The sequence below is a fragment of the Pseudopipra pipra genome, chromosome 21 (assembly GCF_036250125.1).
Source record: "Pseudopipra pipra isolate bDixPip1 chromosome 21, bDixPip1.hap1, whole genome shotgun sequence".
NCBI lineage: Eukaryota > Metazoa > Chordata > Aves > Passeriformes > Pipridae > Pseudopipra > Pseudopipra pipra.
Window position 1 is genome coordinate 1,892,414 of NC_087569.1, and position 27,271 is coordinate 1,919,684.

Sequence of the window (27,271 nt, forward strand, 5' to 3'; positions counted from 1 at the left end):
AGAAACAGTCTAAGAACTTCTCCTTCTTTTTGGAGGCAGCTTTCTGGGTGTCTCCTTCAGTGCATGAAAGGTGCATTTTCAGAAACACCCATGTGGGATGCTGGGTATTCCCCAAAAAAGGTGTTCTCAGGGGCCTCTGGTGCCAGGGTTTTCTGTGGGAGCCTCTCTGCTCCGGGATTATGGATACACAACTTCTTCAGGCAACTGGAACAAAGGTGCATCAGGGCCAAATGCAAGTGCAGTTTTCATACAACAAATGGAAATAGTCTCTTGTGACAGCAGGATACAGACATGGAAAAATAACATTGTATGTGTCTGCAGGAGCCAAAGGGAGTTTGAAGTTGCTGCTGGTGTTGGGTTCTCTGCAGGTATTTAATGGGGTTTGCTGTGACATGCTCCCCAGTGGAGAACAGTCCTGGAGCTGACAGACTGTGCTCAAGGCAAATTCTTTTCATTAAAAAAGGATTTCACTAATTAGAGCCGACTGTCGGCTGACAGGTTAATTGATAAGGGAAGTGGGCCCAGTAACCTGGAGGTGAGATTATATTGTGACTTTAAATCTTTATACTCTCTGGTAAAACTTGGTCTTCCACTGGAATGTCAGAGGAATCACCCTGGCTGATCTTTACAGGGCCTGAAAAGATCTGCAAAAAAAAAAAAAAGCTGCGGTTTCCTAAAATTCAGTTTTCAAAGTAAAGATCTGATCTGGCAAATTTATTCTAGGCTAAGGCTCATTGAGCTGTTTCAGTGGCAGCTTTGCTGCACATTGCTGTGCTTGGGCTCACGTGGAACCCAGTTGGGGCTGACAGGGAGTTCACGTGTAACTTCTTTAATTAGCTAAAACAGAACTTAATGTGCCTTCTTTTTAACTGTTGAAATAAGTAATCACTTGCTCCAATAAAGAGTGGTTTTGGAACCACTCTTTTCTAATAATTTGCCTTTTAAAATGGAAATGAGCTTGGGAGTGGGTTTAGTGGTTGATAGGAAGGAAACAGAGAGAGAGTAGAGTGAGACTGGATATTAGGAAGAAATCCTTCCCTGTGAGGGTGGGGAGGCCCTGGCACAGGTTGCCCAGAGAAGTTGTGGCTGCCCCTGGATCCCTGGAAGTGTCCAAGGCCAGGTTGGACGGGGCTTGGAGCGACCTGGGCTAGTGGAAGGTGTCCCTGCCCAGGGGAGGGGGTGGAACAAGATGATCTTTGAGGTCCCTTCCAACCCAAACCATTCCATGATTCCATGGTTCTGTGAAACAGCGACACAGGGAGCCCAGCTGGGCTGTGCTGGGTCCTGTGGACAGATCTGGGCTCAGTGAAAAGCCTTTCCAAAGACATCTGATGAACACAAATGACTTCCTGTGATTATTCTTTCAGCTGTGTGGAAACCATATTTTATGGGGTAGAAAGATAATAGTGAAAAGGCAGGTAATTACAGTAGGACCTGGAAAAATCCAACTGGAAAACTCTCTTGACCTCCACCTGAGTCCACTAAAGCTGTGGGAGGAGGCTGTGGTGGGGGAAAGCCACTCATCCATATTTAATCCTTTTTGTTTAGTCCAGGTTATTCCTTAGATCTGGACATTATCCCTTTAATTTGTTATGTTCAGGTAACATGTAGGCACAGGAAAGGCTGGATGAGGGTGTGAACATGGAGATTGTGTTGGGCAAGAGAGGTCAGACCAGTGTCAGGTCGTGGGGAGGAGGGAAGGGACTGGGCAGAAAGGTCTCTGTCCCTTGTGCTGCTGCAAAAACCTGGGTGTAGTTTAAATGTAGTTTTTGGCTGTCTTTCTAAGGAAAAACAGTGGTATAAAGAAAGGTGTTTCCTGGTAAGCTGAGAGCAGCATATCACTCATCAGATTCAAAGGAATAAATTTCAGTTGTTATAAATGAGGTGATATACACTGGCTAATAATAGCTGTAACTAGAATTTGGGAGGGGGTGAGTCCTAAGGATTTGTCATAATGGTTGTTTTCATTGGCACACGAATACCTGACTGTAAGAGCTGAGACATTTGTGTTCCAGCCCTTTCCTCTTGGGTAGAATTAGATGCATGGATTGCATATATCAGTATGATCAGCCCTGCTTAGATGTCAAAACATCAAGTGTCAATCCTATCATAATATCTAAACCTGTCTTGTTTTCCTTTTCCTTCCCCCCCCTTGTGCTCCATCTAAAATAAATAACTGAAAATAACCGAATGAATATAACCCATTTCTCCAAAGGAAGAAAAATAATTGCCTCCAGACTTCTGACTTACCTGCCAAATTGCATCCTGATGTGAATTGCAATGGACAAATTATAATCTTTTGAGACAAGGGAAGAGATGATGGAGTCTGTAAGTGACCCTTCCCTGGTAGGCACAGTCAGAATGAAACTAAACTTGGCAAGTGATTTGCACTCACACCAGGGAAGAGTCAGTCCCCAGGTCATCCTCCAAAGGCATTAACTTGTGAGTGTGAGGCAGAGAGCTCCCAGTGCCTGCTGAGGGCTGGCCTTGGACAGGAGGCAGCTCAGGGGCTGTCAGTGTTCTGCACAATGCAAGCCCTGTATTCCACCACTGCAGAAAAAAAAACCCAAACCAAACAACCAGAACAAAACAGTGTCAATAAAAAGCAGAGCGGGGGGAGGGAAATCCAACCAGGGAGTCTCCTGTTTGCAGGGTTTGTCTTGCAAAGGCATTTTACAAGCAGTGGAGCTGGCAGGGGAGGCCCCATCAGTGAGATTTGGGCATCTGTCTTCAAGAAGTTTGATATTTGATGGAGGAGTTGGAACTGGATGAAGTTCAGTATATGGTGGAGAGGTGGAACGAGATGATCTCTAAGGGCCCTTCCAACCCAAGCCATTCTATGACTCTATGATTCTGTTTCTGGCTGTGCCCCAGCCCAGGGCTATCCCTTGGTTCAGCCCTGCCCAGGCTCTTGAAGCTGTTTGGGGCTGTTCATGGTTGGCTGTGCTGCTGTGAAGTCTCTGCGCTGTGTCTTGGTTCACTTGATAATCCAGTGCCTTGTGTAGATGTGGAGCAGCCCAGGACATGCCTTTGTCCTGTTACACAGGTGGCTGCTTTAGTGTAGAAATGGCCATGAGGATGCAGAGGGTTACCTGGGCAAAGACTGAGAGATTTCCATGTGTTTCAGACTTGCTTTTACCCCATTTTTAGTATTGAAGTGGCTTCTCCGGGCCTCGGGGCACTGCAGTGCCTGGGGACAGGGGCAGCTGGAGGGGTTGACTTGCAGGAGGTCCTTAAAGAGGGGTGAGGGCAGTGATGCTGAATGATGCTGAGTGTAAAACTTTATTTTGAGCTCTAGAAAATAACCAGTGAAGAAACCAAACTTCATTTCCAGATGGGAGAGTGTTCTGTGAAAATTGTTCCCACAGACCCTGCTCAAAACCCTGCGTTGTCTGCACCCAAGGAACCTGAATATGTCTAAAATGCCTTTTGCTGTAGAAGCTAAGAACAGATACAAGCTCTGTAAGAAACTACAGTATCAGCTGTGTGAAAAAAACAAACAAACAAACTCAAAATGTTGTAATTTCCCTGCTGTGAAGCCAGCATGAACAATGTAATTTCAGTGAGGTGCTCACTTCATCACCGGCAGTGCCTGGTGGCCTGAGTTCTTCAAGTCCCATTGAAAAACTAAAATAAAATCTTATTTTCTTCAATTTAAACCATATACATTGTTACTTCAACCATTTAGATGTATCTGGTTAAGCACATGGTTTCTGGCCCTTTCAGTTCTGTGATTAAGTCAGAGGGTTTTTTAGTGACTATTTAAGCTCTTGCAGTGAAGTCAAACAATCTCACAACCTTTGGTGAAACCCAAAAACTCTCTGGTATTTTACCAGATCACTTACTACTGTTGCTGCCTGTGCACACTGAGGTCCATTTAGGTGATTCCTCAAAATGTACATCCAAAATATTTGCTATCCAAAGGCTTTAGCTCTGTTTGGATGGGGTGTCAGTAGGTTGATCTTCCACTAGTTGAAGCTGGAAGTCAGAAACCAAGAGCTCTGTACCCAACCTGAGTTACTAAAAACTGATCTTGACTTTTGTAATGTGGTTGGTTGTGTGGATGGTGCTGCCATTGGAGCTCAGGCTGGATAGAGGGGTTAAGATTGGGAAAATAAAGGAGGGAGTAAATCCTTCCAGGCTGGGTTATGAGTAGCAGGAGCCAGTACAAAAAGGAGACATAAGGTTGTGTCCCACTGTAAAATAGTTGGATAAAAACAACCACCCCCCCTCCCCGCTCGTGACAGGTTCTCAGACAGTTGTGGTTGTTTCTTCAACCTAAGGAATATTAATTGTCATTTGGTGGCTTGCTCTGGAAGGTGACAGCAGTACTGTGAGTGTTTTCCGAGGGAGATACGAGCTGTAGAGGTTTATTAATAGGATGTAAAACAATTATTTGTTTGTTCCTTTCCCCCCTCAGGAATTTTTTCTTTTTTGTTTTCTAAATAACAGAAGACATCCTTGGCAGCAGAATCCCCACAGTTGTTAATGTCAGATTGTTATCAGATCTGGCAGTGATTGTTTTCTAATAATAAGTATGTTTTTCCCTTGCTGCTCATGCAAGAGTGACAGTTTGCTGCAACTCAAGACGAGATGAAAAAGAAATTCAGCATTTGCCACTTACATCTCTGAAAACAAATGATCTAGTTAGTGCAGATCTTTCTTTTTTATTATTTATCTGCCTTTCAGTTATCTAAGAAATGGATTTCCAAGAAGCAGCCGAGAGGCGGGGTTGGAATTCCTCCTGCTTTTCAGCTTTTGTTTAGATCCTGTTCATGTTTGGGCTTGACTGACAACATCCCTGCACTCCCAAGGGAAGAGCTGCTGAAACTCATTTTAGTTTTGGTCTTATTGGTGAGGTTGGTTGAGATGTTTTAATTTAATAAGCGTCATCACAGTTCGGTGATTAGTGTCTTCTCTGGGATAAGAGGCCCACTATGGAAAATGCCTGGGGACTGGTCTGGGCAGCTGGATTGTGCCAAGGTTCCTGTCATCCCTGGGGCTGCCCATCAGTTGCCCATGCCCATGCTCCTTTGGCCTCACTGGAGGGAGCAGACCAAGAATCACACAGTCACAGAATGTGCTGAGCTGGGAGGGACCCCCAAGGATCCTGGAGTCCAACCCTCAGCCCTGCACAGGCCCAGCCCCAAGAGTCACCCCCTGTGCCCCAGAGGATCAGCCAAACCCTCCCTGAGCTCTGGCAGCCTTGGGGCTGTGCCCACTGCCCTGGGGAGCCTGGGCAGTGCCCAACCAGCCTCTGGGGGAAGAACCTTTGCCTGAGATCCAACCTGAGCCTGCCCTGACACAGCTCCAGCCATTCCCTGGCTGCTGTCCCTGGTCCCCCCAGAGCAGAGCTCAGTCCCTGCCCCTCCTCTGCCCCTGCCCAGGAAGGTAGAACTGCAGTGAGGTCTCCCCTCAGTCTCCTCCAGCTGGACACACCAAGTGCCCTCAGTGTCCTCCCACACCTTCAAATCAAGGCCCTTCCCCACGCTCGTTCCCTCCTTTGGACACTCTCTAATGGCTCAATCCCTTCCCTACATTGTGTCCCCCCAAACTGCCCCAATGTTGAGGTGAGGCCGCCCCAGGGCAGAGCAGAGCAGGACAATCCCCTCCCTGGTGCCCCCAGGACAGGGTTGGCTCTCCTGGCTGCCAGGGCACTGCTGACTCATAGTGCTAAATCCTCCTCCTCCTCCTCCAGGAGGGTGTTGTTAAGGCTCATAACTGTTCACATTCCTGATTTTTCTCATTTCCCCTTGTTCCATAGTAGTGTCTCTGCTGCTCTGACCCGGAGCCTTTCTCCTGGCAGCTCTGGGTGCTCAGATGCTGAGCTGTCCAAGGAGCTGGGAGGAGGGATTCTCTCCTGCATCTTCAGCCCTGTGGCCATGAATATGCACCAGCTGTCGGGATCCCAAGCCCAACCATCCCCTTTTCCCTGTGCCAGCCCCTTCCCAAAGCAGAGCTCTCTGACCCGTCCCCCCGAGGAGCCCCGGCTGCTCCCCCGGGGGGGAGATGAAAGATGGGCCGAGTCTGATCCCAGGGCAGGATTAACAACCTGAGATGTGTCAGGGCAGGGGAGAAAGGGCAGCGCTCAGAGCTCCTCTCGTCTGTTATGGCAACAACACAACAGAAGCAGTCACTGATTACCAAACACGAGGCCACCTCTTTCAGAAAGGGATTAAGTAGCTGAAAGCACTTTTTTAGCCTGAAAGTGATACGGTGTTAAATATAACCCTTTTGGACTATTTCTTCCTGGGGGTTATTTTGGAAAAGCCCTGTGACCCTGGATCAGTGAGCACCCCTTGATGCTGGATGGATTAACCAGCAACGAGAACATTAAGTGATCACAAGCTGCTGTGAATTATTTTTTTACCTTATCAGGCTTCATTTTAAGATTACTGGCAGATCCTTTAGTCTTCTCTACGTGATATTCTTAGCTGGGAGATTAACTGATGCTTGATTTCTAGAGTGATTTTAGTCTTATTAACAAAAACATTTGGCAGTGCATACTTTGTTTTAATTTAGTTGGCTGTATTGGAATTTAAAGTCTAAAACTGTGTTCTTCTTTTTAAAATAAAATTCATTTAGTGAGTAATTTTATTACTTTTTCTGGGACAGGAGCTGTTTAGCAAAGAGGAGGCTGGACATGATAGACCAGCCCAAACTCCCAGGCTTAGTGATTCCTGACTGCAAACTGGTATGGGAAAGGGCTGGCATCAGGATACAGAAGAATCCCTGCAAGATTTAATTTCAAGAAAATAGCACAAATGGAGAAAGTGTTCTTTTCTTACTCTGATTTTGTTTGCTGTGTTTCTTGTGTATCAGATCTTACAACCAATAATAACAAATCATTACCCCTATTTAGGTGAAATACTCCTTTATGAACAGTTTTTACTTGAACAAGCTGCTCTGTTGTCATTCCTAATATCCAAAATTGGAGTTCCGGGACAGATACCCAGGATTATTTTGGGAGTAGAAATATTAAGAAGTTTCTTCACACTTTGCCTCAAACCCCTTGGCTGTGAGAGCTGCTGGGATCTCACCCTTCTGTTGATGCTGCAGACAGTGGTGCTTTTCCTTTGGAGTCAGTATTTAATGCACACTCACAGGTGGTGTTGGGGGATCCTTTGGAGCTGCACAACCCACTGGGTGGACAGTCTGACATTTTGAATGATTGAGACCAGATGGGAAGCAGACCCTGTTCTCACACTGTGGTGGGACAGAAGGGATGTCCGGGCATGTTTTGAGAGTCACTTTTTATTTTTTAATGATCTTTGAGGTCTTTTCCAACCTTAACGATCCTGTGACTCAAAGGAGGCACTCCAGGAGCTTGGATAAGCATGAAGCTGAGCACTTATTGTCCTTAAGGATTTGCTGTTATCTTTTAAAGCTGATGTCTTCTCACTGTAGCAGCTGGTTCAAACCCAGTTGTGGGTACAGTGCCTGCAGTTTGAGGCAGAAAAACCCTGCAGTGATTCACCCACTGAATGGTTGCACTTCCCCAACATCTGATGTACATTTACACCATCCATTCACCATGGCACAGGCACATTATTTCTGCCTTCCCTGAGTTTATGGTTACTTAGGCAGCTTAAAGTTTGTTCAAAATGTGATTTCATATGATTTTGAGAAGTGACTTTTTACTGTGAAAACCTGTAAAATGCAGAGGATAATGTTACCTGCCCAGTGTGTGGCCCTGGAAGGAGTTGGCACCTCGGCTGCATTAGAGTTACATCTTCTGCATCATTAGCAGAGCTCAACAGCAGGCTCTTGTCTGCTCTTGGAGAGGCCCTTACCACTACTAAGAGAAGCTGAATTACCATGGAGTGGTAATAAGGTGCAGCATTACTGCCTTTCATGATTTTATCACAGGGCTCATCATCTTTTTTTTGTTGTTATCTTAGATCCTTAAGTAATATCATTATGTGAAAGGCATTCTCTTTCATGAGGCTAAAAATTGCAATGCAAATAAGAAAGCCCTGGATATACATGCCATGATTTTTAAAGCAGGTTCCTGGAAGGGGGGACACTGACTTGTGGGGGGCTTTTTGCTTGAGACTGGAAATACTAGAAAGTTTTGTGAAGCTGTGAGGAGCAGTGAAACATCTCCTAATTGCCTCCTGCTGAAGGGAACCTACAAGAAAATGGAGAGAGACTATTTGCAATGGCCTGGAGTGACAGGACAAGGGGGAATGGCTTCAAACTGACAGAGGGCAGGGTTAAATGGGAAGAAATTCTTCCCTGTGAGGGTGGGGAGGCCCTTTGGCAGGGGCTTGAATGAGAGGAGCTTTAAGGTCCCTTCCAACCCAAACCATTCCATGATTCTGTGATCTCACCTAGGCATAGCTTTATACCTTGTGCATTTTTGCCACTAGGTAAGTGGTGTCCTTGTGCCTTGGGTGGCATCCTTTATGTTCTGTCCATATGTCCCATGGACTGTTCCTGTGTGTTGCTGCTGTGGCCACAAGGGGTTTGTTCCTCCTCCCAAAGCCTGGTCACTCCTCCAGCCCAGCAGGTCCTGGGCTGTCTCTGCAGTGTCACCCAGGGTGCCCTGTGGGAGCAGCACACTGTGCCAGCTAGAAGAGACACAGTACCTCTGCCATGAAAACATTTCCAGTCATCTCTGTGTGCTGGAGATGTTCTGGCTTGCATTAGTAGAATCTGCTTGATCCCTGTTTCAGTGCTTAGTCCTGGAGAGCGAGGGAAGTGGATCTCTCTCCCTGATCACTGGCAGGGAAGTGGGATTGCAGTGCATGTCCTGCCCTCAGAGGAGGTCAGCAGCCCTCCTTCACTGGCTCTTAGCCTAGAAAGAGAGACCCAAACAGTAGAAGAAGGGGATCAGGGTTTGTTCATTCCTCCTCTTTGTCCTCCACGGTTGAATATGGATTATCCATTGCAGCAGCTGGTTTGGGGAGAAAGAATGTTGAGATGAAGTAATCAAATCCTGTCAGGGGTTGCACCATGTTGGTAGTAAATCCACTGAGTAAACAAAGTGGAAGGTTTTAATGCAACTGTTGTGCAGAATCCCCTGGATTTTATCCCTCCACAGCAGTAGTGATGCTGCCAGAAACAAGTTCACCGCAGCTACTCCCACCTATATCTCCTGGTAAATCTGGAGTAATCACACAAATCATTCCCTTGAAGGTTTTGGTTTGCTTTGGCAGCTCAGTTGGTACATGTTGAGATAAAAGGGCTGCCTAGAGCACCCCATATTATCCAAGCATCCCTGTGAAATGCTTCCACTCATTTCAGTAAATCTAACAGCTTTGAACAAGAGCAGGTATTTTTCTTTGTAGTTTCTTGAGATAATTTCAAGCTCCAACGTAACTGCTCCCATCCAGTGTCTGCTGGGCAAAGGTGGTTATAAAACTGTGATGGAACACATTGGCTTGTGACTGTTGGAAAGGCTCAGCTTTGCAGCAGTGTATGGATCTGATCTGGGATGCAGCAAAACCCATCCTGGAGAATGCTGCAGTTCTTCATCAAAAGCCTGTTGGGCAGTGAGATGGCAAACTCAGTTACAGAAGCACAATTATTTGGGTTACTCAAGATGAGAAAAAACAACCTTGAGCATCAGGGTGAGATAACCAGGCCACTGAGCAGCTGCAGCAGCAGCAGAGGAGATTCTGTGTTAGCAACTCTGAGATGGGGGCTACTGGAAGAATGAACTACTCATAAGCAGCCCCAGCCTCTAAATTAGCTGGGATTATTCAAGGAAATCACCTGTGGTCAGCTCAATAGATATTTTAATTTACTGCACTGAAACTGTTAAAAAAGATGTAAATAATTAAAAGGTGAATAAAATCTTAGAGCATGGGATAGAAACCAGGGCTGTTGTTCACAGCAGCTGCTCAAGGCAACTTCTGAGGAACAGGCTCTGCTCACTGGGCTCCATCCCCCCAAAACAGAGCTGAGGGTGGGGGTTGTAGGTGGGCAGAGGAGATGCTCACACAGCAAAGGGCACTGTGTGAGAACAGGCTGGAGGGGCTGGGACAGGGCGTGAGGGAAATAGAGAAGATGTCAGAGTTACCAAGATTTATGGTAGAAACGATTGCTGAAGTAATCACAGAATCCTGGAATGGTTTGTCCAGAGAAGCTGTGGCTGCCCCATCCCTGGAAGTGTCCAAGGCCAGGTTGGATGGGGCTTGGAGCAACCTGGGCTGGTGGAAGGTGTCCCTGCCCATGGCAGGGGGTGAACAAGATGATCTTTAAGGTCCCTTCCAACCCAAACCAGCCTGGTATTCCATGATTCTGTGATATTCTTCCCACCAGGGGCTCTATGGCCCAGTCTTGATTTTGCTGTGTTCTGTCTCTGTGGAACAACATCATAACCCTATTTCCAAGCACTTTAATTTTTTCCTGAGGTTTTTTTTGTGCAACAAAGATAGACTTTCACTGGGTACTTTGCAGAACCATTTAATGTTGTTTGGTTTTAATCTGTTGTGTGATTAAAATAGATTAATGTTGTAGTAACATAAAAACCCTCAGGGGGTTTTGTTCTCTTTGTAAATATTCTCTAGGATCTCTTCTGTCTTCTAAACTGTGTGTAGGGAGAGTGTTTAATGGGACCTGGGGAGAAAAGAGACGCATCTTAAACTTAATATAAGAATTTAATTTTTAATAGGTTTCATTTGGGGTTAGAGTATTCATATTAGAGTGGAAATTAAAGTGTCTAAATGCTTTGTGTGTAAGCTGTTGGAAAGTCTATAAAGAGATGTGCAGGGAAAAACCTTTCTTTCCTTTTTTATCTGATCTTAAAATATGAAACTGTAGAAGCCAGTGCTTGATATCATACACTGATATTTAACCTGCTTTTGCAAACTTGCCTTTGAGTTGTCTTCAGCTGATACAGACACAGTTTGCTGGGCAGTGAGTGAGGTGAACTTCCCTCCTCTAGCAGATCCCCCTGGTTCCCGTGATCCAGGGATGAATCTCCAGAAGGCTGTGCTGCCCATGGGAAGCTGTACAGGAATTAGGTCCCTTCCAGTGTGTTGCTGGCTGTCTGGAGCAGTGAGGAGTGGTGAGCCAAGCTGGAGGTGCCACACTGGGGTTTATGGTGTTAGGTAAAATGCCTGTGGTCTCTCAAAGCCTGCGGATGAGAAGGATGAAAAGAAGATTAGTTGCTTCATAAATGTGCTCTGGTCTTTACCTGGGGGAAAAGGCTCTGCTGTTTTATTTCAAGTTTAGGAAGATTTTTCCTTTCTGTTGTCTAAGACCAGGCTTCAATCCAAGGAGCTTGGTGAGGAGGTGGAAGCTTGGCTGCAGGAGCTCCCGGTGGGTCGGGCACTGCCAGTCCAGAGACCCTTTGGTGTCACACCTAGCAAGGGAAAATTCACCTTTCCAACCATCCAACTGGAGAGCAGTTGCAGGCTTGTTTGTCATGGAGCAGTGTGGTGGTTTGGGATGCTCCCTCTCTCCCTGCACAGTGTCCCCTCAGTGGAGCTGCTCTGCTGGCCCTGGGCTGTGCCAGCAAAGGGCCCGACGTGGCAAGTGCGGGCAGGCTGGCTGGATTCATCAGCCCCTGGGCTTCTGGGGCTAATTCACAGCTTTATTGGATTTCTTTGCAGCTGAGGAGTTGCACAAGTGTATCCCGAGCCGGGGTGTGCTGGGTGTGCTGTTCGTGGAGCGGGGGATGCTCCCGGCAGGGTCCCGGTTGCAGCCTCGGTGATTGATGAGCAGCAGCCACCCCTCCTGCCTGCACAGCCACCCCTCCTGCCTGCACAGCCACCCCTCCTGCCCGCACAGCCACCCCTCCTGCCTGCACAGCCACCCCTCCTGCCTGCACAGCCACCCCTCCTGCCTGCACAGCCACCCCTCCTGCCCGCACAGCCACCCCTCCTGCCCGCACTGCCACCCCTCCTGCCTGCACAGCCACCCCTCCTGCCTGCACACCCACCCCTCCTGCCTGCACACCCCCGGCCTGGGGGATTAGTTTAATACCTCAGCTTTATCTTGGCACTGTGGACTGCTTTCTCTCTTCATGCAGAAGCATCAGAATGTCCTCAGGCTCTTTTTCGTAAGATTAAGAGCTTCCCATGGCATCCTGACAAGGAGGAAATTTAAGGAACAAGAGTATTTAACTTAAAGCTAATCTGGTCTTTGTGAAAGTGGGAGGATTAGATCATTAAGTTCTACGTGCCTGGCAGGTTTGTGCCACGATGGCACTGCAGAGAGGGGAGCTGCAGCCTGGTGGAGTGTGGAGCTGGAGAAGGGAAGGAGAGAGATTTTGAATCCAGGGATGAGTTGTGATGTGACCACTGGTCTGTTCTGAGTGACTGTTCATTAAGGAAGAAGGGAGAGCAGGGATGGAAGGGGCAGGTCTCTACCCCTGCCTCACTCTGGGCTTTGCTGGAGTCACCTGTGAGCCCCAGTCCCAGTCAGGGTTGTCCTCCCTCACAGGGAGCCCACAAACAAGATGGAGAGAGACTGTTCACAAGAGCCTGGAGTAACAGGACAAGGGGAACAGCTTCCCACTGCCAAAGGGCAGGGTTAGATGGGATATGAGAGGAAATTGTTCCCTGTGAGGGTGGGGAGGCCCTGGTACAGGTTGCCCAGAGAAGCTGTGGCTGCCCCATCCCTGGAAGTGTCCCAGACCAAGTTGGACAGGGCTTGGATCAACCTGGGCTGGTGGAAGGTGTCCCTGCCCATGGCAGGGGTGGAACTGGATGGTCTTAAGGTCTCTTCCAACCCAAACCATTCTGTGATTCTGTCATCTCTTCCTGTACTGACTTCCTGGGCCACAGAGTTTTGTGTCTCCTAAAACCTTCTGTCTCTGTAAACTCACTTTGTATCTAGAGTTCATTTTTCAGCCTTGCTTGAAGAAGAGTAACTTAGAGAAAACACTTGATGTGCTCATCGTGGCACCACCTCCCTCCCCCCGAGGACAAGTTGTTAAACGTTTTCAATAGTTTCCAGTAAAACTGGTGTAGCTGATAAATGCTAAACTGCCTTTTTTTTTCCCCTGCTAGTCAGAAACAAACCCCAAGGAAGCTCAAAGTGAGCACTGGAGACCTTCCAACACAAATGGCAGGCTTGGCATCTCCCAGGAGCAGGAGGGGTTGGATCCCTCCAGACGTGGAGGGTGAGGAGCAAGTGTTGGTCCCAACCTGCAGCCAGAACCATTTGCATGTGCTGCTCTCCCTCCTTCCCTCAGAGTCAATTTGACAGCTCTGATTTGATGATAATTAAAAGAAATCCTCCCCATTTGCACCACACTGGGTTGATCTGTTGAATGGAGCTCGTAATAGTTTCCTTCTAAGTCTTTATGGGCCCAGCTGATTTGCTGTGTATTTTCTGTGTTGCACTGGAGATCGGTGCAGTTTCAGCCCTCTGCATGTTCTGTAAGGATTATATTTGATTATATATGATTATAAGTATTGGTGGCTGTCAGGGCCTCGTGGAAAACCAGGCACATGAGCTCAGGACACGATTTTCAAATGCTCAAGGCTTCCCTCTCTGCAAAGGGGAGAAACCCCAGTGAGGTGCTTCTCAAACATGCAGATGGACAACAAGGAGTAGTGCAAGGAAATAAATTGTTGTATCTTAAATTTCCTTACTCAAATGCATCTGTTGAACCAGGGTGAAGAGAGCTGGCATTCTGCCAGGCTTGAATCTGACCTTTTTTTTTTTTTTTTAAACCTTATGATTATTCTCATGAAATTAATACAGAGAGGACTTAAGCAAGAGCTGATTCTTGTTTTACATCAGCCCCTGCCCTGAAAAGCTCATCATCTAAATCCTTGGAAAAGGAACAGGGCCAAGCACTGACCTAACTGTGTCTTGAGGGAGCTGGAGCAGAACTTTAATCTTCTAGTCTGGTGCACCGTCCCTGAGTCACGGTGATTTGCCATAGTTCACATCATTTTCTCTGCAGATTTGGAGATGTTGCAAGATGAGTTTGCCCAATACATCCTCAAGGGTTATTGCTGAAAGCTCCTTGTAGCCTTGCAAGAAGCCTGTGCTGGGGCACATCTATTACCCATTAAACCTGGCGAAATGATGGAGTTTTGCCGTGTCACAACAAATCACGCCCGTGCTAAAATAGCTGCAAACATTCTCCAGGACTTAATGAGTTCTTGCTGGTTCACAGTGGTCCAAACAACTTGTTATTGTGGCTGCTAAGAGAGTGCAGAATTATATTGTCCAAACAGGTTCATGAAAAGACAAGATGGAGTTTTGGGGGAGCAAATGTGGGGCACACAAAGACAACCCATTTTAATGCCATTTATAGATGTGTAATCTTTTGTAATTTTGGTATGATTAAACAGAAGGAGTAGCAGAAGGTGGTTTTCTTCCTAAAGCCCCTATAAATTGTAAGAGAGGACAAAACACAGAGAAGGGAGTATTTCCTATTTCTCTTAGTCTTTGCACAAAGCAGCCCTGGATCCCTAAGTGAAGCAAAAGAGGGAATCTGGGGAGTTAAAAGTCCACTTTGACTTTCAAGAGCTTCTCTCGAACAAGCTTCCACACACCATCATAAAAAATGTCAGTGTGAAATATCTGAAGGAGAGCAAATTGAACAATTTGGTGATTCTGATGCCTTCGTCTGGAGTCTCATGCCTGCAAGGGTGTGCAAAAGTCAATAACCTGAATTGGAGGTTATTGATTATTTCACTGGGCTGCTCTTGAAACATCATGTGTGCTTGGTTTGGTCTTCCAGCACCCAGTAAATGTTTGGTTTCAGTTTTACCTCCCTTTGTGAAAAGAATTGAAAATACTATAAAACTGAAAGTGGTTTGGGTTTTTTTTCCTCTATTTTAAAGTATTTTTCTTAAACATAAGTAAATGTTATTTGTAAAGGTTCCCCTTGCTCCAAGATGGATATTTCATGCCACAGGTGGGGCCTATCCTTAATTTATAAGCAACTGAGCTTTCTGTTGGACACTGCCATCTGCAGCCCCATGGATTTTAGGATGTTGGATCAGATCAGATCAGATCAGGCTGCTTCTGGAGCCAAGCTCTGCTTCTTGGAAACCAAACCAGTTATGGGAATGGGCTTTTTTCTTGCTTTTAAGCTGGAAGAGAATAGATTTAGATAAGATATTAGGAAGAAATTGTTCCCTGTGAGGGTGGGGAGCCCCTGGCACAGGTTGCCCTGACAAGCTGTGGCTGCCCCATCCCTGGAAGTGTCCAAGGCCAGGTTGGAGCAACCTGGGCTAGTGGAAGGTGTCCCTGCCCATGGCAGGGAGATGGAATAAGATGAACTTTAAGGTCCCTTCCTACTCAAACCATTCCATCACTGGGAGAGGACTCAGGGTGCCAGTGGGAGTGTTGGGAGGACAGAAACCAACCCCTCTTTGCCCACAGCTCTGCAAACCTCCCCCCTCTGCCCCTGATGCATGGGTGAAGTGTCAATAAATGTCTGGGTAAATGTGTCCCAGGCATGTGCTGGGTGTTCAGTGGGTGCTGTAGTGTCCCCTTGGAGGGATGTTTTCCCTGATCAAAGGCCTTGGAGAGGAGGAACAGAGAGGGGAAAATAAAATAAAGTAAAATGTGAGTTGTTCAGCTGTTGAGATAAAAATGAAAGTTGAGCAATGAAACCTCCTTTCTCAGTGTGCTCCACCTGTGCTGGGTGGAAGAGGTTTGGGTGTTGCATTCCAGGCTGGCTCTGGAATGGGCTTTTTTCTTCTGTCTCCACACCAGTTATTCAGACAAAGTGGGAATTCCTGGTGTGCAGTTTTGCAGACTTCAGGCTGCCATTTTTCTGAAGGTTGTCTGGTTTCTTGCTGGAAAGGTTTGGAGCACAAGCTCCTGCTGGCACTTTGCAGAGCTGTGGGCACTGGAGCATCTCCCTGAGCAGCAAAGGCTGAGGGAGCTGGGGCTGTTCAGCCTCCAGAGCAGACCCTGAGAGGGGCCCTCCCCCTGTGTGTCAGGGGCTGCAGGGAGGGGGCAGAGGATGGAGCAGGCTCTGCTCGGGGGGCCCAGCAATGGCACAGGAGGAACGGGCAGGAACTGATGCCCAGGAAGCTCCAGCTGGACAGGAGGAAGAACTTCTTCCCTGGGCAGTGCCCCAGCTCTGAACAGGCTGCCCAGGGAGGGGCTGGAGTCTCCTCCCTGGGGAGATTCCAGAGCCCTCTGGACACAATCCTGTGCCCTGTGCTCTGGGCTGGCCCTGCCTGAGCAGGGAGGTGGCACCAGTGACCCACTGGGGTCCCTTCCAGCCTGACCCATCCTGGGATTCTGTGATGTAACTGGCACCATGTGCAGTCCTGCCCTGGGGAGGGTGGTCACCATGACCTCCAGCTCTAGGACACTGGGGTGACACAAGGAGAACCTGGGCTGTGTGAGGCTGTAACACCGAGCAGGGGAGTTCAGTGCCACCCTTGATTACCTGACGTGATGATCCCGAGCAGGTACAGCCCGAGTGCCACATCACCAGCCCTGCAGCAGCTGGTGCCTGTGAGCCCAGGTGTGTGTGTGGTGTTCATCCACAGATCAAATCATCAGCTGCTGCTTAATCAGGAACTGACTCCCTTCCAGTTAAATGTGTGCACAACTTGGGGGAGGGTGAGAGCTCCAGCACTGAGCCTGTTGGTGCTTTAGGGACCTGCAGCTCAGGGATAGGGGCAGTTTTCCAAGCATTTCTTCCAGCAGCAGGGCTGTTTGAAGCAAGCTTTGGTGGTTCAGGCTTTTATTAGAAGGGAAATGAAAAGGGAATAGGTTACTTTGAATTCCAGTTGCTTCCCCAGACCAGCTTATAAAACATGCCAGGGAAGGGCAGGGTGGGAAGGTGGATAGCTGAAGCACTAGTTGCCCCCTGTCCACAGCACCACTGTTCAACAGGATTTTTAAATTTTTGATGTATAAATTATAAAGTTAGTATGAAATATTCTGGTGAGTTTGTGATGTGGGAATAGGGAGACGGTTTCTCATTTCCCAGCCTAACACATTCCAGGGAAGGTTCAGGTTGGATGTTAGGAAGATATTTCATCACTGAAAGAGTGGACAAGCACTGGCACAGGCTGCCCAGGGCAGTGGTGGAGTCACTGTCCCTGAAAGGGTTCCAGAAATTAGTAGAGGAGCACTTTGTGATGTGGTTTAGTGCTCATGGGGGTATTTGGTTGAACATTGGACTTGATGATGTTGGAGAGCTTTTCCAACCTTAATGATTTTGTGATTCTATGAAAGGAAGAAAAGGAAATTGTAAGTTGAGTTGTAGAGCTCCCTGAGGCGAGATAATATTACAGTGAAGAGCTTAGGGGGAATTCAGAGGATTATTAGACATTTATAGAAATAATAATAAAGTTATCACACTTGTACCAGGTAGGATGTGAGTTTGCTGGAGGAAGGAACCCTCAAGGGTCATTGTATTAACCAGCCTCTTGCCAGGAGGACTTGGAGAGTTTTTCCTTGTGACTGAGCGTGGGGCTCCCATTGTGCCACCACATCTGCACCTGGGATGAGTCAGGAGCAAATCCCACATGAAATGGGCCATTGATGTTCTGCATCACTTGTGACCTTCTGCCCACCCCTGGATTTGCTGTCTGTGCTGGTTTCTGCCCTGGTGTGTGATGGGTTCTGTTGCACTGACACTCGCAGGGGTGCCTTCCACAGAGAGAAGATGAAGGTGAAGCTGTGTTTGTTTGTTTAGAGGAAACACTCGTGATTAATGGTACCCACGCTGTTCTTAGTGCTGGGAAACAGCTGCTGACAGCGTGGGGCTGGCTGGGGTGAGCACCCCAGGTCCCTCCTGCTGCTGGGAAGTGGCTGTGGAGTGTGCTGGGGAAGCAGGACTGAGCTCTGCTGTGCCACACAGACCGTGTGTTCGACCGACAGCTGAGCAAACTCATGAACCAACAATTGGGGATGATGATATTGGCTCTGAGGATTAGCACTGCAGGTAGCTGTGTTGGCACAGGGCAGGGCTGGGGCTGAGGGATAAGTACACATTCTTTTATTATTGCAGCTAATGGGAATCTGCCAGGCTTTGAAGCCCAGAAAGGCTCACTGGCCACCTGTGAGCTAATCACATAGATTTGCCTCATTCTGTATTTCAGCTCACTTGGAGCCCGTAATCTAATTTCCAAACAGAGATGAGAAGAGTGAACAATTCATTTTCTACTTTACATGACTGTGCTGGTAAACTTTTAATCCTTTTAGAATTACAGTTCCTTGTGACACAGAGGCAACACCACAAAATCCTGCATGTGAGGCTGAAGTCTTTGAATGTACCAGTGCTGGATAATAATTAGCCTCAGCAGCAAGGCACAACATGAATCAAAACAAAAGTGAGGAGCACAAATGGCATTATGAATCATACACAGGCTAATGATTCCAGTTTGTGTAGAAAATCCCTGTGTTTGGGGCTGCAAAAGCACCCTGCAGCAGGCAGGGCTGTCCTGATGTTGGTGTCCTTTCTGCTTGTAGGACACTGTTGTGTCAGCCCTGTGACCTGCCAGCTCATTAACCACACCACAGTGACAGTGGAGGTTTGTGTGGGGCAGAGCTGACGTTAATCTGGCCTTCATTGCTCACCATTTATTTTGGCACCGAGGATGTTTATTTAGATTTTTGAGTGTGGTGCTGAGCTGACACTGAGCTGGGGGTGTTTGTGTTCATTCCTGCTGGGGTGGTTTAGGATGTGTTCACGTGGCAGCTTCTCAGACAGCTGCTCTGTCATAACAGGAACGCTGCTGACCTGCTGCTCTGCTGTTTTCATTACAGCCAGGTCAGTCAGTAAACACTAAGGTGAGCACTGCTGCTGATGATGTGCAAAGGCACTTTCACAGCAACTCAGTGTCTTTTTAGTGATCTGTATGGACAGTGCAGAGATTATCCACACCTCTGGGAAGAAACATTTGAGTCAGAGCTTCCTTGAAGACAACATCTGCCTCAGCAGTGAACAGGTAGTTCACAAGTGCCTTCACCCTGACTTTGCACCTTCACTCGGATTTTGCTTTCAGGTTGGTAATAAAAAACCAGAGTGTCCCAAATTGCATTTTCTACAAACTGCCATGGCCAGTGCTCACTGACATTGCTGTCAGTCTTCCAGCAAAATGATGAAACAGTGGTAAAAGTGGTGCCCTGAGATGATGGGCATTGCCTGACCTGTGTTCACGGTATAAGTGATCATCCAGGGGGCTTAAGGAAAATACTTTCTTGGTCACATGGAGGTGCCTGGTTGGCATGACCTGTGTTATTCCTCCAGGTCTGTTGGAGGGCAAGCACAGTGCTCAATGAGTCAATAGTCCTGTCAGAAATCCTATTTCACAGAGTCCTGCTGTATGTAGTTATAAGGAATAAACCCCCTCAGGTCACAGATAAACGTAGTGAGAGTAGTTCAGCTGATTGGAGTAAAACATGTCACACTGTGTGAAGCAATTAGGATATAAGGGACCCTTTGCTGTACCAAAATTTACTCTACCAGGGACCACCAGCTGACCTGACGTGTGAAAGCAGAGCTGGTTGGCAGCACAGCCTTTCCAGTTGCCATGAACATGGCAAACAGCATCTCTGGGTGGCCTGCCAGGTTCCACAGCTCCCCATCTCCTGTCTGAACATGGGTGTGACTTGGGCCATTAGTCAGACTTCAGCTGTTTCTGTAGGTTTGGTTACTGGGAGGGCTGTGGTTTGACTGATGTCTGCTTATGATGTGGAGAGCAGGTTTGGAGAGACATGGTCAAGAGCACAAGTTACCAAGACCAAGGAAACCTGTTGTAGCAATGATGGAGGGGAGAGAGGGCACCAGGAGATCTTTGGACCAGAAGAGGCCCCAATACCTACAGTGAATTATCCAGGAGACAGCAATGGTCCCATAGGGATGGCTGTCATTCAAAGCTAGAAAGTTCTCCATTTCTGACTTGCCATACAGTGGAATATCCCACTCCTATGTACAAAATGCTCTAGAATGATGCAAGAACAAAGCATGCCAGAGTCCTTGTTGTTGCCATGTCTTTTTCTCAATGTTGTATTCTTTTCTATTTTAATTTCTATAAAGTCACTTAAGTCCTATACTGCTGTCCCTTGCAGGAAGAATTTGGTGTGCAGAATCATGTTTACATGCAAAGAAAAGCTTTTAGTGACTATGTTGTCAAAGGAATGAAACAGAAATGATAGGTAGATCTTCAGTTACACATTTTAACCAATTCAGTAAATTAGCTTCTTTTTTCCCCCCTTTTAAAACAAACCAAATTCATGAGATGTGTTTTAGCCCAGAAATTCAATTTACAGAGAGATGGGCATTACTGGACACTTATAATTGACACATTTAATGAGACACTTTGTTGGCCAGAAGCAGTGAAATCTGCATTTACTGATATGACCCAGACCAGAAGAATTCTTCCTCAGCAGTGCTGTGTTAGAGCAGATGGCCGGATAAGCCCTGGCACAGCTGCCCAGGGCAGTGGTGGAATCACCACCCCTGGAGGGATTCAGCAGACATGTGGATGTGGCACTTGGGGACATGGGTCAGTGGTGGCCTTGGCGATGCTGGGGGAACGGTTGGACTCGAGGATCTCAGAGGGCTTTTCCAGCCCTAATGGTGCTGTGATTCTGTGATTCCATAATACCCATATTTTTCTCTGCAGCACTGGAAACAGGAGCAAAATAGTGCCGAGCATGAGAAATAGTGTAAAGTGACCCTGCTGGGGGAGCTGGGATGTGTAAACTCAGCAAAGTTTCCCTGTAAACACCAATGAGCTGAAATGGTTGTAGTTAAAAGTAGGAATTGTCTTGGTCAGGCTGAGCTTCATGTTAGTGTTAGCAAGAGTTTTTAAGGTCTCTGCTTATATTGGCATCGTGCCTTTAAAATCAGAATAGAAATTCTTGGCTCTAAAGAACAAATTCCCAAAGGAAGCAGGGGTATGTGGCTGGTGAGTTGGGGGTATGACACCTCTCACGGGGAATAGATGTGTTATTTTGCTGTATAAACATATCCCACAGATCTTTTTTGTCCTTGGTATATTAAACTGAGCTGTCAGGCTAAATTCAATCAGTGATACTTTTCAAGCTGCTTTTGAAAGCTGGTTTTGTTCAGGCTCATTCAAGTAATCCTGTCACATTGGAGCGGGCTGAGCAGATGTCATGGGCATTTGAGGGAATATTGTGGCTACGTGGCCAAAGCAAATACATTGGATAAGCCCACTACATTTGCCTTCCCTCGCCCTGTGATGGGGTTAACCTTGTGCTGAGGTGATGTCCCTGTTGATAATTGGAGAAAATTATCAAGCCTTCCTGTGCTTTCTTTTTTAATTGATTATTGCCCTGTACAGCCACGTTATTTGCTCTGGGCAGGTTTGAAATGCTCTCACCACTGGGTGGGTCACAAAGTGTTTCTGGAATAGCCCAAAGAGGATTGCAGAAGGCAGATAAGGACTTTGGACAAAAGTCTGGAGTGACAGAACAAGAGGGAACAGCTTCCCACTGCCAGAGGGCAGGGTTAGATGGGATATTGTGAGGGTGGGGAGGCCCTGGCACAGGCTGCCCAGAGAAGCTGGGGCTGCCCCATCCCTGGGAGTGTCCAAGGCCAGGTTGGATGGGGCTTGGAGCAACCTGGGCTAGTGGAAGGTGTCCCTGCCCATGGCAGGGGTGGAATGAGATGAGCTTTAAGGTCCTTTCCACCCCAAACCATTCTGGGATTCTACGACTCTTGAGATTTAGGTACATAACAAGCTCATGGTTGTCACCACAATTCTAGAGAATCTTGGCAGAAAATCTCAGGCTTTTGGGTGTAAGCCAGTCTTTGAGCAGAGATCAGCATGAGAGCCCATGGGCTGGGCAGGTGGCTTTTCATACCCTGGCTCCAAGGGCTGTACACCTGACTTGGAAAAGCCTTGTGCTGGTGCAGTGGGTGGTGGGAAACACAGACCACCAGCCTGGCTTAACAAGGTGTTGCCTTCATTTGTGTGAATCTGGGTGTGCTTTAGAAATACTGTGAAGACAAGACCTCGAATTCTTTAATTAAAAACGCAGACTTGAAACAGGAAGGTAAAACTCTTTGAGCTCAAACCCATTATTATCAAACAATACCCCCCAGTGACTTTGTCAGCAGCAGTTGCCATGTGGGAAGTTTTCCTGATGTTTGAGAGAAGTCCCCTTCAGTCAGCACCTGAGCTGGCCATGGAATACTTCAGGGTTGTGTAGTTAATGATGTAATTTATTGATTATGAACTGAAAGGGTTAGGAAGTCAGGAGATTTTCCCTATTGGAAATAGACCTTTGGCTGTGCATATCGTGTCCCTGCACTGAAGCAGGATTGAGTTCTCCCAGTGTTTCTCTCTCCCAGGGTCTGTCGTGCTGAGCCTGCAGCTCCTTCCTATTGACCAAAATGCCAGGATTTCTGAGAGAGGGGAGTGTTTGGATGTTCTGTGCTTTGCTTTCCTCTGGAAAGCTTTATCTCATTCCTTTTTACTAAGTAAAAAGTGCTTTTTTAAAAATAAGGGCTGTTAGTATTACACTCCCAGTGTACAGGGCTACAGGACTTACATTTATGGAGTATGTTCTGTTTAAGAGCTGGATTAAATAAATTATTTCATGTGCAGTATTGGAGGACTCTGCACTCTCAAATCAAGGCCAGAAGCAGCTCAATGACTGAAGAATTGTCAACATCTTGTGCAATCCCACTAAGTGCTTCTTTTCACTGATCTGCAACTTCATTGTTGACAATTAAATCCGTTTGAACACAGAAGATAAACATTTAACAGGAGGTAGCAAAATCTTTTGTCCTGAATGATTTCCTTTGTTTTATAATTAAGTGCAAAGTGTGTCACCATCCTTGCTGTTCACTTGTACTAAATACCTGCTTTCTGGGGAGTAATTGCTATCAGCAGATGACAGAGCTGCTTTCCAAGGCATCTTCTTCATTTGCATAATCAAATGCTTTGTTAGTGTCCTTGGAAATTAGGATGAAAGATGACTGTGTGCTAAAAATGAGAAATTGTTTTTAGCAAATTATGTGTATCCAGTGGAGCAACTGAATCCCTCTGGGGCCTGTGTGGTCCCTCTTGGCTGGTGCACCCAACAGCTCCTGCCACCTGCCCCTGTTCATCCCAGTGTTGCACTGACCAGTGTCTAATCAATATGAAAGGTCTTCAACCTGATTAATTGTTTCAAGCCTTGTAAAGTGCTTGCTGAGGTGAACCTCCCAGGGCTGGTGGTCTGTGGGGTAGATCTTTCCTGCACTCCATGACTCCAGAGATCTTCTAGGGGCTTGTATTTGCTGTGACAGTTTGCACCAACTCCACACTTATCCGTGGTAAAGCTGGAGAAAAAGAGTCTATTTTTGAAAGATCTGTGTTTTTAATCTTGCATTAAGAAGTTTGCAGAAAACTTGAGTTAGGCAGAGGCAGTGTTCTCAAGAGAAGAGTTCAGCTCAGCAAAGTAGAAAAAGAAAATTAATACTATTTTTAAATTAAATAATGCCATAAAATCTTTCTTTGGTAGGCTGAATGCTCAGTCCCAGAGATAATGCTGCAAAACACTGAAAATTCCTGTAATTTTCTTACTTGTGCAATAAGGTCTTTGAGCTTAATTCAAAACTTTCCTCTCAGGAAAGTGAAAAATTTAGTGCTGGTTCTGAAGAGCTCTCTGAAGATGCCTGAAGGCTCCCAGGCCAGACGTGGAGAGGCTGAATCCTGATGCAGGCAGAGGGAGGAGTGACAGGATATGATACAGCCTAGTTTCTGGATGACACTGTAGACCTGGACATGGAAAAGTTGGATGATTTTATGTTCAGAAGGAAAGCTTGGCCACTGTGAGCTGACAGCATCATGCAGGACGTTGCCTGAGGTTTCATTCCCCAGGTCCTGGCAGGGCAGGGCAGGGATGCCCAGGTCACACGTCCTTGGCTGCCACTGGGGCTGCCCAGGGGCCTCAGCTCTCACCATGGAATGCCCTGTGCTGGCTCTTGGCACCTCCCATGCAACCAGACATGGTGAACCCATTGCAAGCAACACTTGACCAGGCAAACTGAGAGTGTTCTGTATTGGTGAATCTCTGGGATTTTCTAATTTGGCAAATTCTGATGGGGCCTTTCTGTCAGCAGAAGCACAGCTGGGCATCATCTGTGGCTGTGATGGTCTCAACTGGCCACCCCTGGCCTTCCTCTGGCTCTTTGGGACCACCCAGCTGGTCCAAAGGAGCCAGAACATGGAGTTTGGGGCAAATTTTACTGGTTTGCACACTAGGAAGAGAGGCAACGATGGAAAGCTGCATATAATGTGTGCTTATTATACAAATCCATGGCTCTGGAGGGAAGTGTAATGGAGCCAATGCAGTAAGAATCACACACACTGCAGGGTTTCATGGAGGCTACTGGGAGTCCTTCCTCTTGAGACATCCCCAGTTTGTCTGTGCTAAGTGAAAAACAGAGGAATTTTAAATTTAAGACACATCAAATGGCACAGGAAAGGAAGATAATGGAAGCTGCATCTCCTGTGTGGGTGGGACAAGCTAAGCCAATGTTCCTCAGTCCTCAGCATCAAATTATGGCTTTATTCCTTTTTCAGTAAAAGACTGACTGCTGCTGCATGCAGGTTCAACCCAGTGGGGAAGGGGAGGCCATGGAAGTTACATCACAGTTCCTGCTCTCCTGAATAACGATGCAGTGATTCCACTTCATCCAAAACAGAGCGTGGAGGCTGCCAGCAAAGAAAGTTCACTTGTGAACTTTCCTGTGATGATAAACAAACTCAGAAGGCTGGCTTGTCTGTGTCACAGTGACATAAAGGGGTTTTTTTCCCCATAGCTCTCACACTGAGCCTCTCAGTCAGGATGTACTGGTAGAAAAAGCCTAATCTTGTTTGTGTGACCCTGAAGTGCTGTTGATGAAGACTCAAACCCTCCTTATGAAACACAGAATCACAGAATATCCTGAGCTGGAGGGACCAACAAAGATCATCCAGTGCAACTCCTGGCCCTGCACAGACACCCCAACAATCCCACCCTGTTCCAGAGAGCATTCCAAACACTCTTGGAGCTCTGGCAGCTTTGGGGCTGTGCCCACTGCCCTGGGGAGCCTGGGCAGTGCCATGGGCAGCCCTGGGGAGTTTGAGGATGCCACTCATTTAGACAAAATCAGTGAGTGCTGGGAGAACTGGGAGCCCAAGTACCTGTAACTGGTAATGTTCATCACTGAGGGCAGATTTCAGCTCCCCAAAGAGATACTGTGGTATGAGAAAGTTGTGATTTATACATCATAATTATCACCCATGCAGGGACATGTGCCCTAGGTTACTGGGGTTAGAGAGACTCCTGGACAGCTGACCCTGTTTTGGGGGACTGTGTGGGGGCAGGGGGGTTAGACAGGGAGAGGGAGAAACCATGGGCAGATTTGGTGTGAGACATTTGGAACAACATTATCTCACTTCAAAGAGCATCTCCCAAGTGCAGACTGCCAGGAATGGTACTTGGTGCTGTGTAATGAAGATGTGAGCAGCAGCAAAAGATCCCCAGGAGACAGTGGCATTCCCAACCCTTTTCTCCTGGGGAGGAGAAGCATGAGGAGCAGATCCTCAGCACAGAGCTGTGCTGAATAAATGTTCCACACATGAGAGGGGATAAAAATACCAAGTGGAAGGATTCAATGAATGCACTGAGTGCAAGGTGTTCCCTGTAGATTTGGAAGTATCACCTGTGCAGGATTTCCAGACCACCTACTTCATTCATCTAGTGGAGGATTTCTAGTGACAAGGCTAAGCCCTCAAAGCCCTAATTATTATGCCATTGTGTTAAAAACAAAACAAAACAAAACAAAACAAAACCTTTTAACTCTTACACCTGTAAGGACTGAGAACATAGATCCACCTATCCCTGAACAAACGTGCTCACTTCTTTCCTCCTTGGGGACCTCCCTTTACACATGTGCAGATCACTCTCTGTCTAATTTCTAAAATTGTTTGATCAAACAGGATTGATCCAAACAATTAATGCAAGGGAAGTCCCTTTATTTAGAACCTGCAATTTAATTGCAGTGAGATAGACCCTGAGCATACGGCACAGTAATTATTTTTATCCCTCTGGAGTCCCACTCTTGTCTCCATAGTCTTCTGATCCAAATTTGTGGAGGAGCCTCTGTGCCTGTTACGGGTTACATATTCCAGAAGTGATTAAAGTAGGTCCTCATCAAATAAGTCTGCTTACTTTTTTCCCCTTTCCTTCTTCCTTCTTATCCTCTTTACCTCCCTTTTGACTCTCTTTACCCTCTTTTCCCCATCTCCTGTCTACAAAATATGAAAAACCTCTGCTGCTACCTTTGCACAGGGCCTGTAAAGCACCAGTAACGGTGCCTGACATGGTTTGTTTTGATGTCTTAACTAAATGAAACCCAGATGATGCTGTGTTTGTGACACATTGCTGCCAGGCTGTCTCCAGTGATGTGATGGTTGGAGAACGTGTGCCTGGGCTATGGGCTGGGCGAGTTCACTCCCCTCCCTCTTTATTTCACTCCTTTACTTTGGGGTTTGGACAATGGAGCTGTCAACAATTTTCTCTGGATGTGTATTATTTTATTATGCATTTAGTCATTTTACCCCTTAAAACTGTCAGAAGAAGGAGTAAAGTTTTCCTGTCTTAAGGTTATTTAGAACACTGGATCCTTTTTTAATTATAAGTTTGTCCCAACTCCCTTCAAACCTTCTGTGCTTTCCATATGCTGCACTTCCATATTTGCTGAAGGTGTAGGTTCAGCTGTTCCAAATTATTGTGGGATACAGCCCTAAATGGTGCTCCTGATCGCCCCTCCTTCAGACATCACCTCTTCCAGTCTTGGGTCAGCAGCATTCCCTCAATTTATTCCAAGGGGTGCTGTGGACCGGATATGCTTTGGCAGAAGGTTTGGGGAGTGATTCCAATGGGAAATTGCTGTAGAGCTCCAGTGAGCAAAACTCCACTGTATAAAATGTTAAAATTATAATAATATTAATTAATCAATATTACTAAAGAGTTGGAAAATAGAAGTAAGTCATTCCTGACCAGCCAACCAAAAAGAGCCAGGGTTTTAATGTTTAGATCTTGTGTCATGCTGAAGGGTCTGAGCGACGGAGGGAGCTGAGGAGGCTCAGCCTGGAGAAAAGGAGGCTCAGGGGGGACCTTCTGGCTCTGCAACCCCCTGACAGGAGGGGGGACCCGGGGGGGGGTCGGACTCTGCTGCCAGGGAACAAGGGACAGGAGGAGAGGGAACGGCCTCCAGCTGTGCCAGGGGAGGGTCAGGTTGGATATTGGGAAGAATTCCTTCACTAAAAGGGTGGTCAGGCACTACTGGCACAGGCTGCCCAGGGCGGTGGTGGAGTCCCCATCCCTGGAAGTGTTCAAGAAACATGTGGATGTGGCCCTTGAGGAC

General features: G+C 47.0%; 1 protein-coding gene and 1 long non-coding RNA gene across 13 annotated transcripts in view; one reads left to right on the forward strand and one right to left on the reverse strand.

Annotated features, from left to right (window-relative positions):
- AUTS2 (activator of transcription and developmental regulator AUTS2) overlaps positions 1 to 27,271 on the forward strand; it is a 1,122,443-nt gene that overhangs the window by 715,926 nt on the left and 379,246 nt on the right. The gene's annotated exons all lie outside the window — the stretch shown is intronic.
- Positions 10,398 to 13,008, reverse strand: LOC135425383 (uncharacterized). 3 transcript variants are annotated; one of them, XR_010435581.1, is made up of 4 exons: positions 12,782 to 13,008; positions 12,137 to 12,272; positions 11,938 to 12,040; positions 10,398 to 11,086 (listed from the first exon to the last, which is right to left on the reverse strand). It is a non-coding gene; the product is annotated as an uncharacterized LOC135425383 (long non-coding RNA). The 3 variants fall into 3 exon arrangements; XR_010435582.1 differs by having other exon boundaries at positions 12,137 to 12,199; positions 12,782 to 12,986; XR_010435583.1 differs by lacking the exon at positions 12,137 to 12,272 and having other exon boundaries at positions 12,782 to 12,971.